Source organism: Leucopleurus acutus (assembly GCF_964270905.1).
Source record: "Leucopleurus acutus genome assembly, chromosome: 5".
Taxonomy (NCBI): Eukaryota; Metazoa; Chordata; class Mammalia; order Artiodactyla; family Delphinidae; genus Leucopleurus; species Leucopleurus acutus.
The window spans coordinates 126,680,034-126,692,686 of record NC_139147.1 but is presented as its reverse complement, the minus strand read 5'-3'; the positions used below and the strand labels follow the sequence as shown (position 1 = coordinate 126,692,686).

General features: G+C 39.7%; 1 protein-coding gene across 2 annotated transcripts in view; it reads right to left on the bottom strand.

Moving 5' to 3' along the window:
* Window positions 1-12,398, bottom strand: part of STAG1 (STAG1 cohesin complex component) — a gene marked incomplete at its 3' end in the record, with an annotated part of 425,107 nt that extends 412,709 nt beyond the window's left edge. For both annotated transcript variants that reach the window (XM_082840023.1, XM_082840022.1), the window contains exon 1: window positions 12,233-12,398. The remainder of the gene's footprint in view (window positions 1-12,232) is intronic.
* Between the last annotated feature and the right edge of the window lie 255 nt (window positions 12,399-12,653).

Sequence of the window (12,653 nt, the reverse complement as noted above, 5' to 3'; positions counted from 1 at the left end):
TAATATACTGTTTCTGACAGCATTCTGTATATGCATTTGGGGCGGGGGGGGGTCCTGAGGAAAGTGGTAAAGCAATATATTATAAAGGAAACATAAAGGCAGCCAGACTGCCAGGGTCTGAATCCCAGTTCTGCTAATTACTAGCTATGTGAACTCTGGAAAATCACTTAACTTCTCCATGCCTCAGTTTCCTCATCTGTAAACTAAGACTTAACAATACTACCCACCTCATGGGGTTGTTGTAAGGATCACCTAAGTTAATGTATGTAAAATGCTTAAACAGTGCCTAGTATATAGGAAATACTGTAACTATTAATGTTATTGTTATTTTGTTTCTTTGCATCATTATGGTTAACAGCTGCCATACTGGATAGCACATATACAAAACATTTCCATCACTGCAGAAAGTTCTATTAAACAGCACTGTAACAGACTACAGGATAGTTAGAATGCCTGATGAGATAACGCTTATCTTCTCTAATTTTTTAAGAAGTGCTTAGGAAAAAAGCACTCTAAACCCAAAGTAGTTTTTAATCTAATAACTTTGACAGGTAACGAAGAACTTGGGTTTTGATCTATTTAACAAGTCAAATAAAAGAGAAGTGGTGAAGGAAAGAGCGACTTTTTTAAGGATCTCTATTCGACAAGATAACAAAACAAATGAATTTTTTATTTCCTGTCTACCTTACCCTACTAAACACTCTCTGCCAAGGCTACCATACTTAGAAAAGGAATTTGTTATTAATTATATTCAAATATAATTATCAACAAATCAAAAAAAACTTGTGATACAGTATTGTATGTGCTTCTTTAACACAGTAAATAAAAGATCTAGAGGTGGGTCTAACAGCCCAATTTTAAAGCACTGATTAGGATAAAAGATATTTTGAGATATCTGTATCTGCAGATACAGATCTGCAACATCTGTAATTTAATGTGAAAATATTTCTCATTTCTATTGGTAACAAAGTTACAGCATTGCTCATACAACTGTGATTTGTTGCCTACATTCAAAGTTGAAGAAAATGCTAAATCTTACTTAGAGGTTAGGGAAAATGAAAATATTATTTTCCCATCTAAGTTTATGAACTCCAGGTTTTAAAAAAAAGTTGCTTAAGAGATTAGACTTCAGAGTTATAAAAACCTGGACTCAAACCCACTGCTTCCTAGCTAGGTAATATTGGGAAAAGGTACTTTACCTCCTCTGTCAAATGTGAGTAATACCTATATAAGATAGCTGTGTTTATTATCATGCTACTCAACATAGTATTTGCCACATTCTCAATAAACCTGTGTACTATTAAAATCAGTAACCAAGTTCTGACAGTTATGTACTTCAGAACCCTCTGTGCATCAGAAAATCAGAGATTTGATGTCAGTTGGTCTGGGGTAGATCACACCCATTCTTTGGTATATTTTTAAAGCTCCCAGGTGATTCTAATGTGCAGCCACTAGCCTAAGGACAAAGTTCAAACTCTATAGTTTGGCACACTAGGCACTCTGGCCACTGCTTACAGCCCTAAATTTTAATCACTCCTCTATAGGTAACCCCAAGCTCTTCACACACACTCAAATAATGCTTCCTCAAGAAGTGGGCTATAGTAGTGGCTCTCAAACTTCAGCCTGCATTAGAATCACTGTTAAAACACAAATTGCTCGTCTCTATCTCAAGAATTTCTGATTCAATTGGACTGGGGTGAGGACCAAGAACTTGTATTTCTAACAAGTTCTCAGGTAATGTTAATACTGCTGACGCAGGGAGCACAATTTAAGAACCACTGGGCTCTAGACTACATCACTACATTGTCCCTGTATATTCACCTGGAATGCCATTCCCATCTCCATCATCCCATTCTTGCTTGGCTAACTTTCACTTTTCTTTCAAAACTTATATAAGAATTTGCCTTCAGGAAGCATTTGCTCACTTCAACAAACCACCTCAAGGCATTTATTACCTACTATAAAACTTATCTGCCAGAAAAAACACACTACAGAATATTCTTAATGGTATACTAATGCACAGGTTAAATATCTACTACCATATACAGGCTGTTTTGCAAGAACTGAGGGAAAAGGCCTCCTTTGGGCAGGCGAATTAGAAAATGCTGAAAAAGCAAATGGACAGTTGGTCAAGCAGAATGAAACCTGGATTTCAGCCCCCACCTAGCCCCTTGGCCGTGGCACCTTTACGCAGAGCACCACCAATTCCTAACCAGTCATGGCAGCCCTGGCACAGTCTACCACTAAAACACAAAGGAAGAGCCCTTAGATCAATCCTGGACTTGAGAAAGGGAGAGACGATGGGAGGAAGGGGCAATAAGGCTGTCTGGAAAGGATTTTTGGAGAAGGTTATATCACACCTAAGTTCTGAGTCTTGAATCGCCTTCTCTGTACATCAGGAAGACAAGAACTGTGCTTTAATGTTTTTATACCCACAGTGTATGGCTCACTGTAGATGTTCAATAAATGTTTGAATGACTCACAATGACTAAAATTATATGAAAACACTTGCTAATCTATCTCTTTCTCACCAAATAAAGAAGCAAACACACACCCATAGCTGGAACCAAAAACCATAAATACTATCTAAATATTAACGTATTTGGCCTGTACACTAATCAGCTAGGGGAAAGCATGAATTATTCTAATAACCTGCTGGAAGATGAGACAAAAGGGCCTGCTGATAACACACTTAGGTTTTTCAAAACTGAAGTCTTTAAAATCAAAAACTTTGCATTACCTGATTCAGAACTGATTTCCTGATTATTTCAACATGGACTAAAAAATTTACAGGAATCTTGGAAACTAATTTTACAACAAAGAAACTGAGGCTCAGAGAAGTAGTGACTCAAAGGCACACAGCTAGTTAGTGGTAAAGCTGTAATTAAAACTCAAGTCACTGGCCCTATACTAGTTTTCTCTCTCCTATATCACACTCCCTTTGCATTTATAAAATAAAATATTAAATATCCAAAACTTTTTTAAAAACTCAGATTAACCCAGGTTTTGTTCTCTCTACCCCATTTTAATGAGAGGAAAAGCAGCCATCTAACCATCTTACTTTGTCTAGGAACTTAAAGAGGTAACTTTCAAGATTATGTTTTGCTTTTGGTAAAGATTCATTCCTAAGTCTCTTTGCTTGCAAAATTATACATGCAAAGCTAATATTCATAAATAAAAATCCTGATACAGTCTTCAAATTTTCTCAATTACCAAGGAAGCATTACAGTGGCTTTCCAAGATACAGTACTTTCTAAAGAAAGAGCCTGATTTTTAAAATACGTTTAACAATAAGCAGAAAACTGGCTATAACTCTCACTTCTCTATTAACCTGAGTACCTCATCCTCTGACCCCTCTCATTAATAGTTTATTAAACTAGCTTTATGTGCTAATAAGAACCAATTAATTAAAATTCTTTGCTTCTGGAAAGTAATCTTATGACTTATCTGGATTATAATTTTATTCGCCTTTTAAATTTAAGATGAATGTCTTTTGGATTTATATACAATGCAACATAGTCTAAGAGTTAAGAGTTAACTTTTTAACTGACACAGCAATCCACGAGACATGCTTGGTTTTTTGTCTTTTTTTTTTTTTTTTTTGCGGTACACGGGCCTCTCACCGTTGTGGCCTCTCCCGTTGCGGAGCACAGGCTCCGGACGCGCAGGCTCAGCGGCCATGGCTCACGGGCCCAGCCTCTCCGCGGCATGTGGGATCTTCCCGGACCAGGGCACGAACCCGCATGCCCTGCCATCGGCAGGCAGACTCTCAACCACTGTGCCACCAGGGAAGCCCGAGACATGCTTTTATTACTTCCAATTATACAGGTGAGAAAACAGATTTAGAGAGGTTAAAGAATTTGCCCAAGTTTACATGCCTAGGAAGGAGATGAGTTAGAATTTGACATAGGCTGTGTAACTCAGGTGTCAGGAACTCTCTTGGACAATATATAATGGCTTTCTTAGCCCTTAATCATGTGATAATGCTTCCTTCATCTGTGAACATACAAACTTTTTAACTAACCCTAACAGTAGAAGGTAAGTAACGCATTTTCTTCCTGAAAGTTAATTTAGGCTTTAAAAATAAAGCAGAACACAGCTTAAGACATTCTTTAGCTTTTGTATCTTGCATTCTGTCATAAGAATTTCTGCACGTATGCTACCTTGTACTATCTCTACTAGAGAACAGAGAAAGCCTACCTCTCAGTACTCTAAATGAGATAAGAAAAAATAATAACATGATATAAGAGAATCGACAGACCTTTAGAATAACAGAGGGAATAAGGGACCTCAAAAGAGACAATCAGGTCATGTTCATGCTTGACTATGTATAAAACTTTTTTTCTGCCTAAGATTGAGGAGACAAGCAGTGGTGTCTCAAACCTCTACCTGAACCTTTAAACCAACTCAACAATTATGCAGAGAAATCTTGTCAAAGAGCCTAAAAAGGTAATACTTAAGTATTGTTATCTCAATTAGAAAATAAAAGGACTACCCTGAAAAACTCTTCCAACTCTTCCTGACCCATTAAAAATAATCTATCATTTGGGGGAACCTGACAAGGAGACGGGCTTGTCCTCTTACCTCTGCACTTTATGCTTCCAAAGTATCCTGAACCTAAAGCCTCACAACATTTCAGGTAGTATCCCTATTTGTTTTGTTGCTTTGGGGTTTGGTTTCGGTTTTTAATCTCTCCCCATAAAACAGAAGTTGTTTAAAGGCAAAGTCTATGTATTTAACAACTTTATATACTCACTACTAGTCATGGAGTAAGCACTCATATTAATATTTGCTGAAAAAATTTTAATTGGATTCCCATCACAGAGATAAGACAACTGAGGCCTCTAGAAATTAAGTGTTCTACTCAAGACCTCATGACTGTTATATGATAGAAAAAGAAAACCAAATCTCTGTAAAATAAACTTCAAAAGATTACAAAAAGCATAAATAAGGCTGAGATAAAAATGCCCTTTTAACAGATTTAGAGTGTGGGTTCTGAAAGTAAGTCTGGATTTAAATCCTGGCTCTCTCATTTATTAGTTGTCTGGCCTTGCAACAATTAGTCTACAAAATACCGTGCCTTATGAACACCACCACTTACCAAATCTTATGGTGCCAACAATAAATGCAATAATGCATTTGCAGTAAATGAAAATACAAAGACGGTGATAACTGTTGGCTGAAGTTATCGGGAAAGATTTTACACAGATTCTACAGCTTAGTGTTTGTTTTTTCTGTTTTTCCTTTCTTTGTGAGCTATATCAATTATACAGCATAATACATAAAATCTAGATAACAGTTTAAAGAATTATCAAGTGAACACTCCATGTAACTACTACTAACATCAAGAAATAGAATACTCCAAAAACTTCTCTACAATGTGTCCCTCCCTCATCACAAACTTGAGAGGTTTAAGCAAATCTAATAAACTTAATTTAGTTAATTTAAGATTAAATAAGTTTAATCTAACCTGTAAAACAGATAGCAGCAACATAATAATAACAATTTCCTCACAGGGTTACTGTAAAATATTTACTGGTATACAGTAAACACTCAATGAGTGTTTCTTACACACACATTATACCCCAGAACAAAGACATGGGGTGGGGGGGCGGGGAATATAACTATGTAATCAAATTGGTAAGAGCATAAAACCTACAGGGAAGTACAGCACAGAGACAGAGCTAGAAAGCTAGGTTGGGGCCATGTAAGAAATAAAAGAAAAATCTAAGCTAATAACATAGAGGAAATTGAGAAAAGTCACTGGGCAGTTTTGAAAGACAATTCTCCATGGGTCTCTTGTTTTTCTGCCTGTCTGGAAAACAGAGGCACCAACTGCCTTTGATCCAATCATTTCAAGTATATTTGTAGAATCTTGGAAAAAAGAAATAGCATCTCTCCCTCAAGAAAAGGAGAGGTATGCTTACAACCCATTATAAAGATTCCAGTTTCTCTAAGCTTGGGATTCCCCTCCTCTAACACAACCCAATGCATGTGCGAGTGTCACATCTTCACCCTACAGTGTACAAACTGGGGCTCCAAGATCTGACACTAATAACTGTGGCTACTGCTCTTGCTGTAATGCACTGTTCTTCATCTCTGACCAAGGAGTCTCATGACTCCAATAAACTGTAGCAGGTTAACTTAGTCTGCAAGTAGGGTAAAATCTCAGAACTTTCACAGTTCTTGACAAGCATTAGCACATAATCAATGTTTATTATAACTGATAGATTCCACTTCCACACTGTCAGAAAGGATAAAAAATGCAAAACCCAACTATATGCTGCCTTCAAGCGGCACATTGTAAATATAAAGGAAAAAAGGGTTTTAAGTAAATGGATGGAAGAAAATACATTACAGAAACAGTAAGCTCAAGAAAGCTGGAGTGGCTATATTAATATCAGAAAAAGCAGATTTTAAGACAAAGACTATTACCAGGGATAAAGAGGGACATTTCATAAAGCCCAATTCATCAGAAAGACCTAATAATCATAAATTGTATGTGCCTAATAACAGAGCTTCAAAATACATGAGGCAAAAATTAACAGAATTAAGGGAGAAACAGATAATTCCACAGTCATAGTTGGATATTTTAATATCCCTCTCAGCAACTGAATAGAACTAGACTAAAAAAAACAAAACAAATAAAACAAAACCCAAGACATAAATGATTTGAAAAATGCTACCAAAGCACTTTAATCTAATTGATATTTACAGAATAGTACATCCAACAACTGCAGAATATTCTTTCAAGTGTGAAAGGTACATTTACCAAGATAAACCATATGATGAACCATAAAACAAGGTTCAGTACATTTAAAAAGATTAAATTCATACAGAATATATCTCAAGACCTCAAAATAAAATTAAGTTGGAAATCAATAACAAGATATCTAAAATAATCCCAAATACATGAAAATTAAACAACACGCTTTTAAATAATCCGTGGGTCAACAAAGAAATCACAAAGCAATCAGAAGCTATTTCAAACTAAAAGATAATAAAAATATCAAAATCTGTGGGATGTTGCAGTGCTTGGAGGAAAATCTATAGCTTTGAATGCTTACATTAGAAAACAAGAAATGTCTGAAATCTATGACCACTTTAAGAAGCTAGAAAAAGAAAAGCAAAATACATGGGGGAAAGAAAATTATAAAGAACAGAAACAAATGAGAGAGAAAAGACAAATGGAGAAAATTAGCAATGTTATTTTTGAAAAGAGATACAAATAGATAAACCAAGAATTAGACTGGCCAAGAAAAAAAGAAAGAACACATTAACAACACCAGAAATTAAAGAGCTATCACTACAAATCCTACACGCAGTCAAAGGATAACAAGGGAATCATATAAACAACTAATGTCAACAAATTCCTTTAAAAATACAACAAAACTAACATAAGATGAAACAAAATCTGAATAACTCTATGTCTAGTAAAAAATTGAATTTGAATTTACCAAAAGTCTTCCCCCACACACAAAAAATATGTAAGTTCAAATGGTATCACTGATGAATTCTATCAAACAGTCAAGGAATATTGCACAGTCTTTCAGTCAGTAGAGGGAACACCTCCCCGGCTTATCTTATGAGGCCATCATAATCCTAATACTGAAACCTGAAAAAAATTACAACCAAAGAAAACTACAAAATAATATCCCTGATGAAGAAATATCCTCAAGCCCTAACAAAATATTAAACATAAAAAGGATAATACACTGTGATCAAGTGAGGTTATCCTAGGCATCAAGATTAACATTTGAAAACCACCACTGGTGTTTTCAAACCTGTGGTAGAATGATGAGCACTTTGTTGCTAAATTTGGCTACTGCAAATATTTTTGTTCACCTACCCCAACATACAAGAATATCTCTCATCAGAAATATAAAGACATAAGTATAATTGCTAGGTTTATGGTACATGTATTCTTCAACTTACTACAAGTCATTTTCTTTTGCAAAATGACTATGTCCCTCCAAAAGTGGGAGTCTAATTTCCCCACATTCTCATTAACACTTGATATTATCAGAATTTTTAATGTTTGCCAATCTGATAGAAGTGAAATGATTTCTTCTTATGGTTCTACTTTGCACTCTCCCAATTACCAATGAGATTATAATTCGGCTGTGGGTTGCTGTAAGTCATGATAGCACATAGGTGAGTTGCAACCAGCATTCTTAATTTAAAAAAAAGAAAAAATTAAAAAATCAGCGTGTACCACATAAAGGTTAGACATTATTTCCATGGTTTGTGTGTTTGTACTGGGTCACAACATAAAATGTTTTTGTAACTTTGAGCTTCTAGCAAGTTAAAAGCCATCTCTAGAGCTGTTTAATTACAGCAAAACTCCTTAGAGAAATTTGGGCAACTAACTGGTACATCATTTAGGCCCATAGTACTAAGGATGTATCTTATAAAGAAGGCAGGATTGAGATGTCCTTTAAGCACTAACTGGCTTAAAGAATTAGAAGAGGGAGAAGAAACCTGAAAGAAGAAATAAGGAGTGAAACAGAAAAAGGATTCTATAAAACAAACTGGTCTATGACCTACTTAAAGCTCACTTAAAAAGAATCACATTTGTCAATAAGACAAGGTTTCTCTCAGCACTAAAACATAGGAAGTTGGGATCCCATCCTCTTGACTACCAAAATGACAGAAAACTGATCCATCCTTCTCTGTAGACACATCCTAATTCCCACCTCAAGAATCATCTCTTTCTTGGGCTTATGCAAGAGCATCCTCTTAGGTCTCTGCTTCCTACCTTTCCCTACAGAGCGTCACAGTACCAAGAATCATCTAAATTCTAGAGATTCATATTTTAATTCAGCTAACAAAGATTTTCCAAGCGCTTACTATATCATCTCTCTATTAAGAAATTAAGCTGTACCTCCCGAACAATTTTAACTCCTGGTTATAGTCTCTAAATCTTGTTATTCTTAACTAAAACTGTCCTAATTGCCTCCTCTTGAAGGTGTTTTGCTTCTTGGACTGTTAAACCTCCTGCATACCATGACCAATTTCTGCTACCCTCTTTGTCCACCAATAATATCCCTACTCTATTTTAAATAACTATTCTTTTTCATAATCCCTTCTTCAAAAGTTGCTGGACCAATCACACACAGCAAATGTCTGGTGTAATGAGTTTATGAATCTACCTGTCACTTAATAAGAGTGTGATCTTAGGCATTTAAATTTCTTAACTTCTCTGAGATTCAATCTCATCCCTAAAATGAGAAAACAATAGGTATCAAGCAGTAATGAGAATTACATAATCTCTATTGCCTTTTTTCTTTTTACTTAACTTTTTAACTTTTATTTTTAATTTCCTCTAAATGCAATAAAATGCTTTTATAGAGGGACGCACTTCAACTGAGGTACCATGAAATACAGAACGGAAAAAGCATGAAGACAAAACCAGTATGAGTAAACTCACCAGGTGGGGTTACACTGCTCTGCCTATGTGCTCTTCTTGTACATCCAGATTCTAAAGAAGCAACTGTAAAGATACTTCTTTCCCCATGGCACGCAAAATTCTAACAACCCACAATGACCCACACCTTAGTATATAACCCTCCCCTTGAGTGTGGGAGAGACTTGTAAATATAATGGAACATCACTCCTGGCATTGTTACATGGCAAATAGATTTTTGCATATGTATTTAAGTTCCCTAATCAGTTGAGTTCACCAAAAAGGAGATCTTCCTGAGTGGGTCTGACCAAATCAGATCAGCTTTAAAAAGGGGTCTTAAAAGGGAGTCCAAAGGACAGAGACAGAGGAAGCCAGAGCAACTGACTTCTGCTTGCCTGGATGAAAGCAAACAGCCATGATGTGAAATGCCTACGTGAACATGTGGTAAGGAACTGAGAAAGGTCCTTGGCCAACAGCTAGAAAGAAGATGGCAACATCAGTCATACAGCCACAAGGAAATTCTGCCAACAAGTAGTGAGCATGGAAGAAGGTCATGAGCCTCAGATGAGAACTGCAGCCACAGCTAACACCTCGATTTTAGCCTGGTGAGATGATGAAAAGAGAGCCCAAAGTACCCAGATTTCTCACCTACAGAAACAGTGAGCTAATAAATGGGTGTTGTTTAAGCTAGTAAATTTGTGGTACTTCGCTATACATAAAAAGAAAACTAATACACTCCATCAACATAGGACAAAGCAGAAAAGGATAAAAAGGGGGAAGAGACATCTTTTTCTCCAGAGTGCACTGTATCTCCTCACAGCACTGATTATGAAGATATACAGATCCAGAATCAAGGAAAAAGATTAAAACTATAAAATTACATAAATTTTTACAGTTTTAATGATTAAGAAGGGCTTTTCCACACACAGCTTGTTATACAACTACCATATAATTTATTACCTTCATTTTAGTGATGAGGAAAGAAAGGCTGGAAGAGTGACACCCCAAAGATCACAAACCTAGGGTATGTTTCAAGTAACTTCAGTCCAGGGCGCTCTTCTCCCCTACCACAGCCCCCTTAAGGCTTTAAAAGAGCCATTCAAATCAACAGTACCTGCATACTGTCTTCAAGGGAAGCGTTCCTAGTAACATAATTTCCCGTATTTCAAATCTACTTAAATACCCCTTGGCTTTGTCAGAATGTCAAAACTAAAGTGGATACTGAAAAATTTCCAATCAAAAGTAGTTTGGTTGTAAAAATGACCATGGGTAGACCATTTGAAAAAACAATGTACATTTTGAAATGTAATGAAAAAACTTTAGCAAAACGCTTGTCGGTTTTCTAGTACTTTATTTAGATAGCAAACAAATTGTGTTATAACTATTCTCAAAAATCCAAAGCAAGTAAACAATCTTTCCGAATCTTTCACTATTTCCCCCCTTGGGCAAATTTGTTTAGCCTGGACATTTCGTACGTTATAAATATGAGAACGTGGTACAATATATCATACAATACACAGGCTGTTTTTATTTTCACTGTTATATGTATTTTCCTAAGTGCTTCACCATCAGAATTTGTAATTTTCTTAAAAAGATACAGGAAAATCTAAAAGGTGTAGTCAAATTCCACGTAAGTTACAAATCACACAACTTTCTTCATGCCTAGTCAAATACTTTCCTAAACACTATGTTTGCTAAGAGATGCAAAATAAAGTCCTTTCTAGTCACAACCACGAGAAGGAATAAACTATATATTCATCATCTTAACATCGACTTTAACAGCAAATAATTCGCTGTCGTCACATACAAACAGCATCGTTTTGAGTCTATAAGCGTCCAAAACCATCCCATGATTTATACGCCCGGGGCACGATTCTCTGCAATGTGAAGAAAATCGATAAAATTTCAAATGTTGGTGGAAGGGGTGACGTGACAATCCTAAAACCTGAAAATTTCTTAGTCCCTACAGCACACAAGAAGCACCCCGTTTGGACTCTCCAATCGAGGCCCAGGTCCAACTCCAGGCACTCCAGTTTCCCAGCTCTTCACCACCACCACCACCACCCCGAGAAAGGAGGGAAAACAACTTTTATTGGCCTCGTCTCCTGGGGGGCTGGCAAACTAGCGGGGCAGTGCTCCGGCCTGGACACGTTTCACAAGGAGGCCTCCGTCGGGGGCGGGGAGGGCAGATAGCGGGGAAGCCCGGCTTCGACGTCCCCTCTACCCCAAGCGCCAGCCCCCCACTCCACCCCACCGAGAAGAGGCCTGGGCCGGCCGCCACGCCGAGCGACCCCCCGGCCCCTCCGCCGAGGCAAGCTTGTTGTCATGTGACGCCGCCACTGCCGCTAAAACACCGCAGAAACGCAGGGCGGCGGGCGGCATTCGCACCAGCCCGCCTCGGCCCGGCCCCGCCGGGCGCGGGCGAGTCCCGAGAGTCCAGGCGGGGGGGCGGAGGGCGGGCTTGGCGGCGGGCCCGAGCGCGCCACAAAGGCTTCCGCGCCTGTCGCCGTAGTGCCTGAACGGGCGGGGGCACAATTTTCGGGGCCCGCGAGAGGGGTGCGGAGCGACCAGGGCTCCGGGGCGCCCGCCGCGCCCACAGTCGTTCCGCCCGGCTCCCGGACGGCCGGCGACCGCCGCGCCCCGCACAGGCCCGCGCGGCCTCCCTCCCCCGCGCGGGGCCCGCGCCCGGCCCGCCCGCTCCCCGCTCGCGCTCTCTCGCTCTCTCCCGGCCTCCATCTTGGATCGGCGCTTCCAGCCCCCGCGCCGCTGCCGCCGCATTCCCCCTCTTTCCCGCCCCCCGCTGCCGTCGCCGCCGCCCGCACTCACCTCAGCTGCCCATCCGGGCGCAGCCGGCCGTCGACCTAGTTTCCCCCCAAAAGTCTCCGGTGTGTTATTCCCGATGTGGGGGGGTTGTTACGGGGTGGTCGCCGGGGGTTCGGGAGCGGGGGCCGCGCCTTCAACGGAGCTGCAATCCTAACCCGCCATCTGGTGGCATTTTCCACACGCCAATGGCGCCGCTGCAGACTTGGGTCCGGACCGCCCTCTGCTGGCCGCCGTGCTTACTGCCTCGCTGACGGGACGGACCTGCCCGGAAAGGGGAGGGAGCTGAGGCGCGAGCTGGCGGCCGCGGCGGGGACGCGCGCAAACGCTTTCCTGTAGGGATTACGCGCACGCGCGCCAGCGGGGCGGGAAACGTGGCCGCTGCGTGGCGGCCCGGCCCCCGCACGGAGCGCTGGCCCAGCTCAGC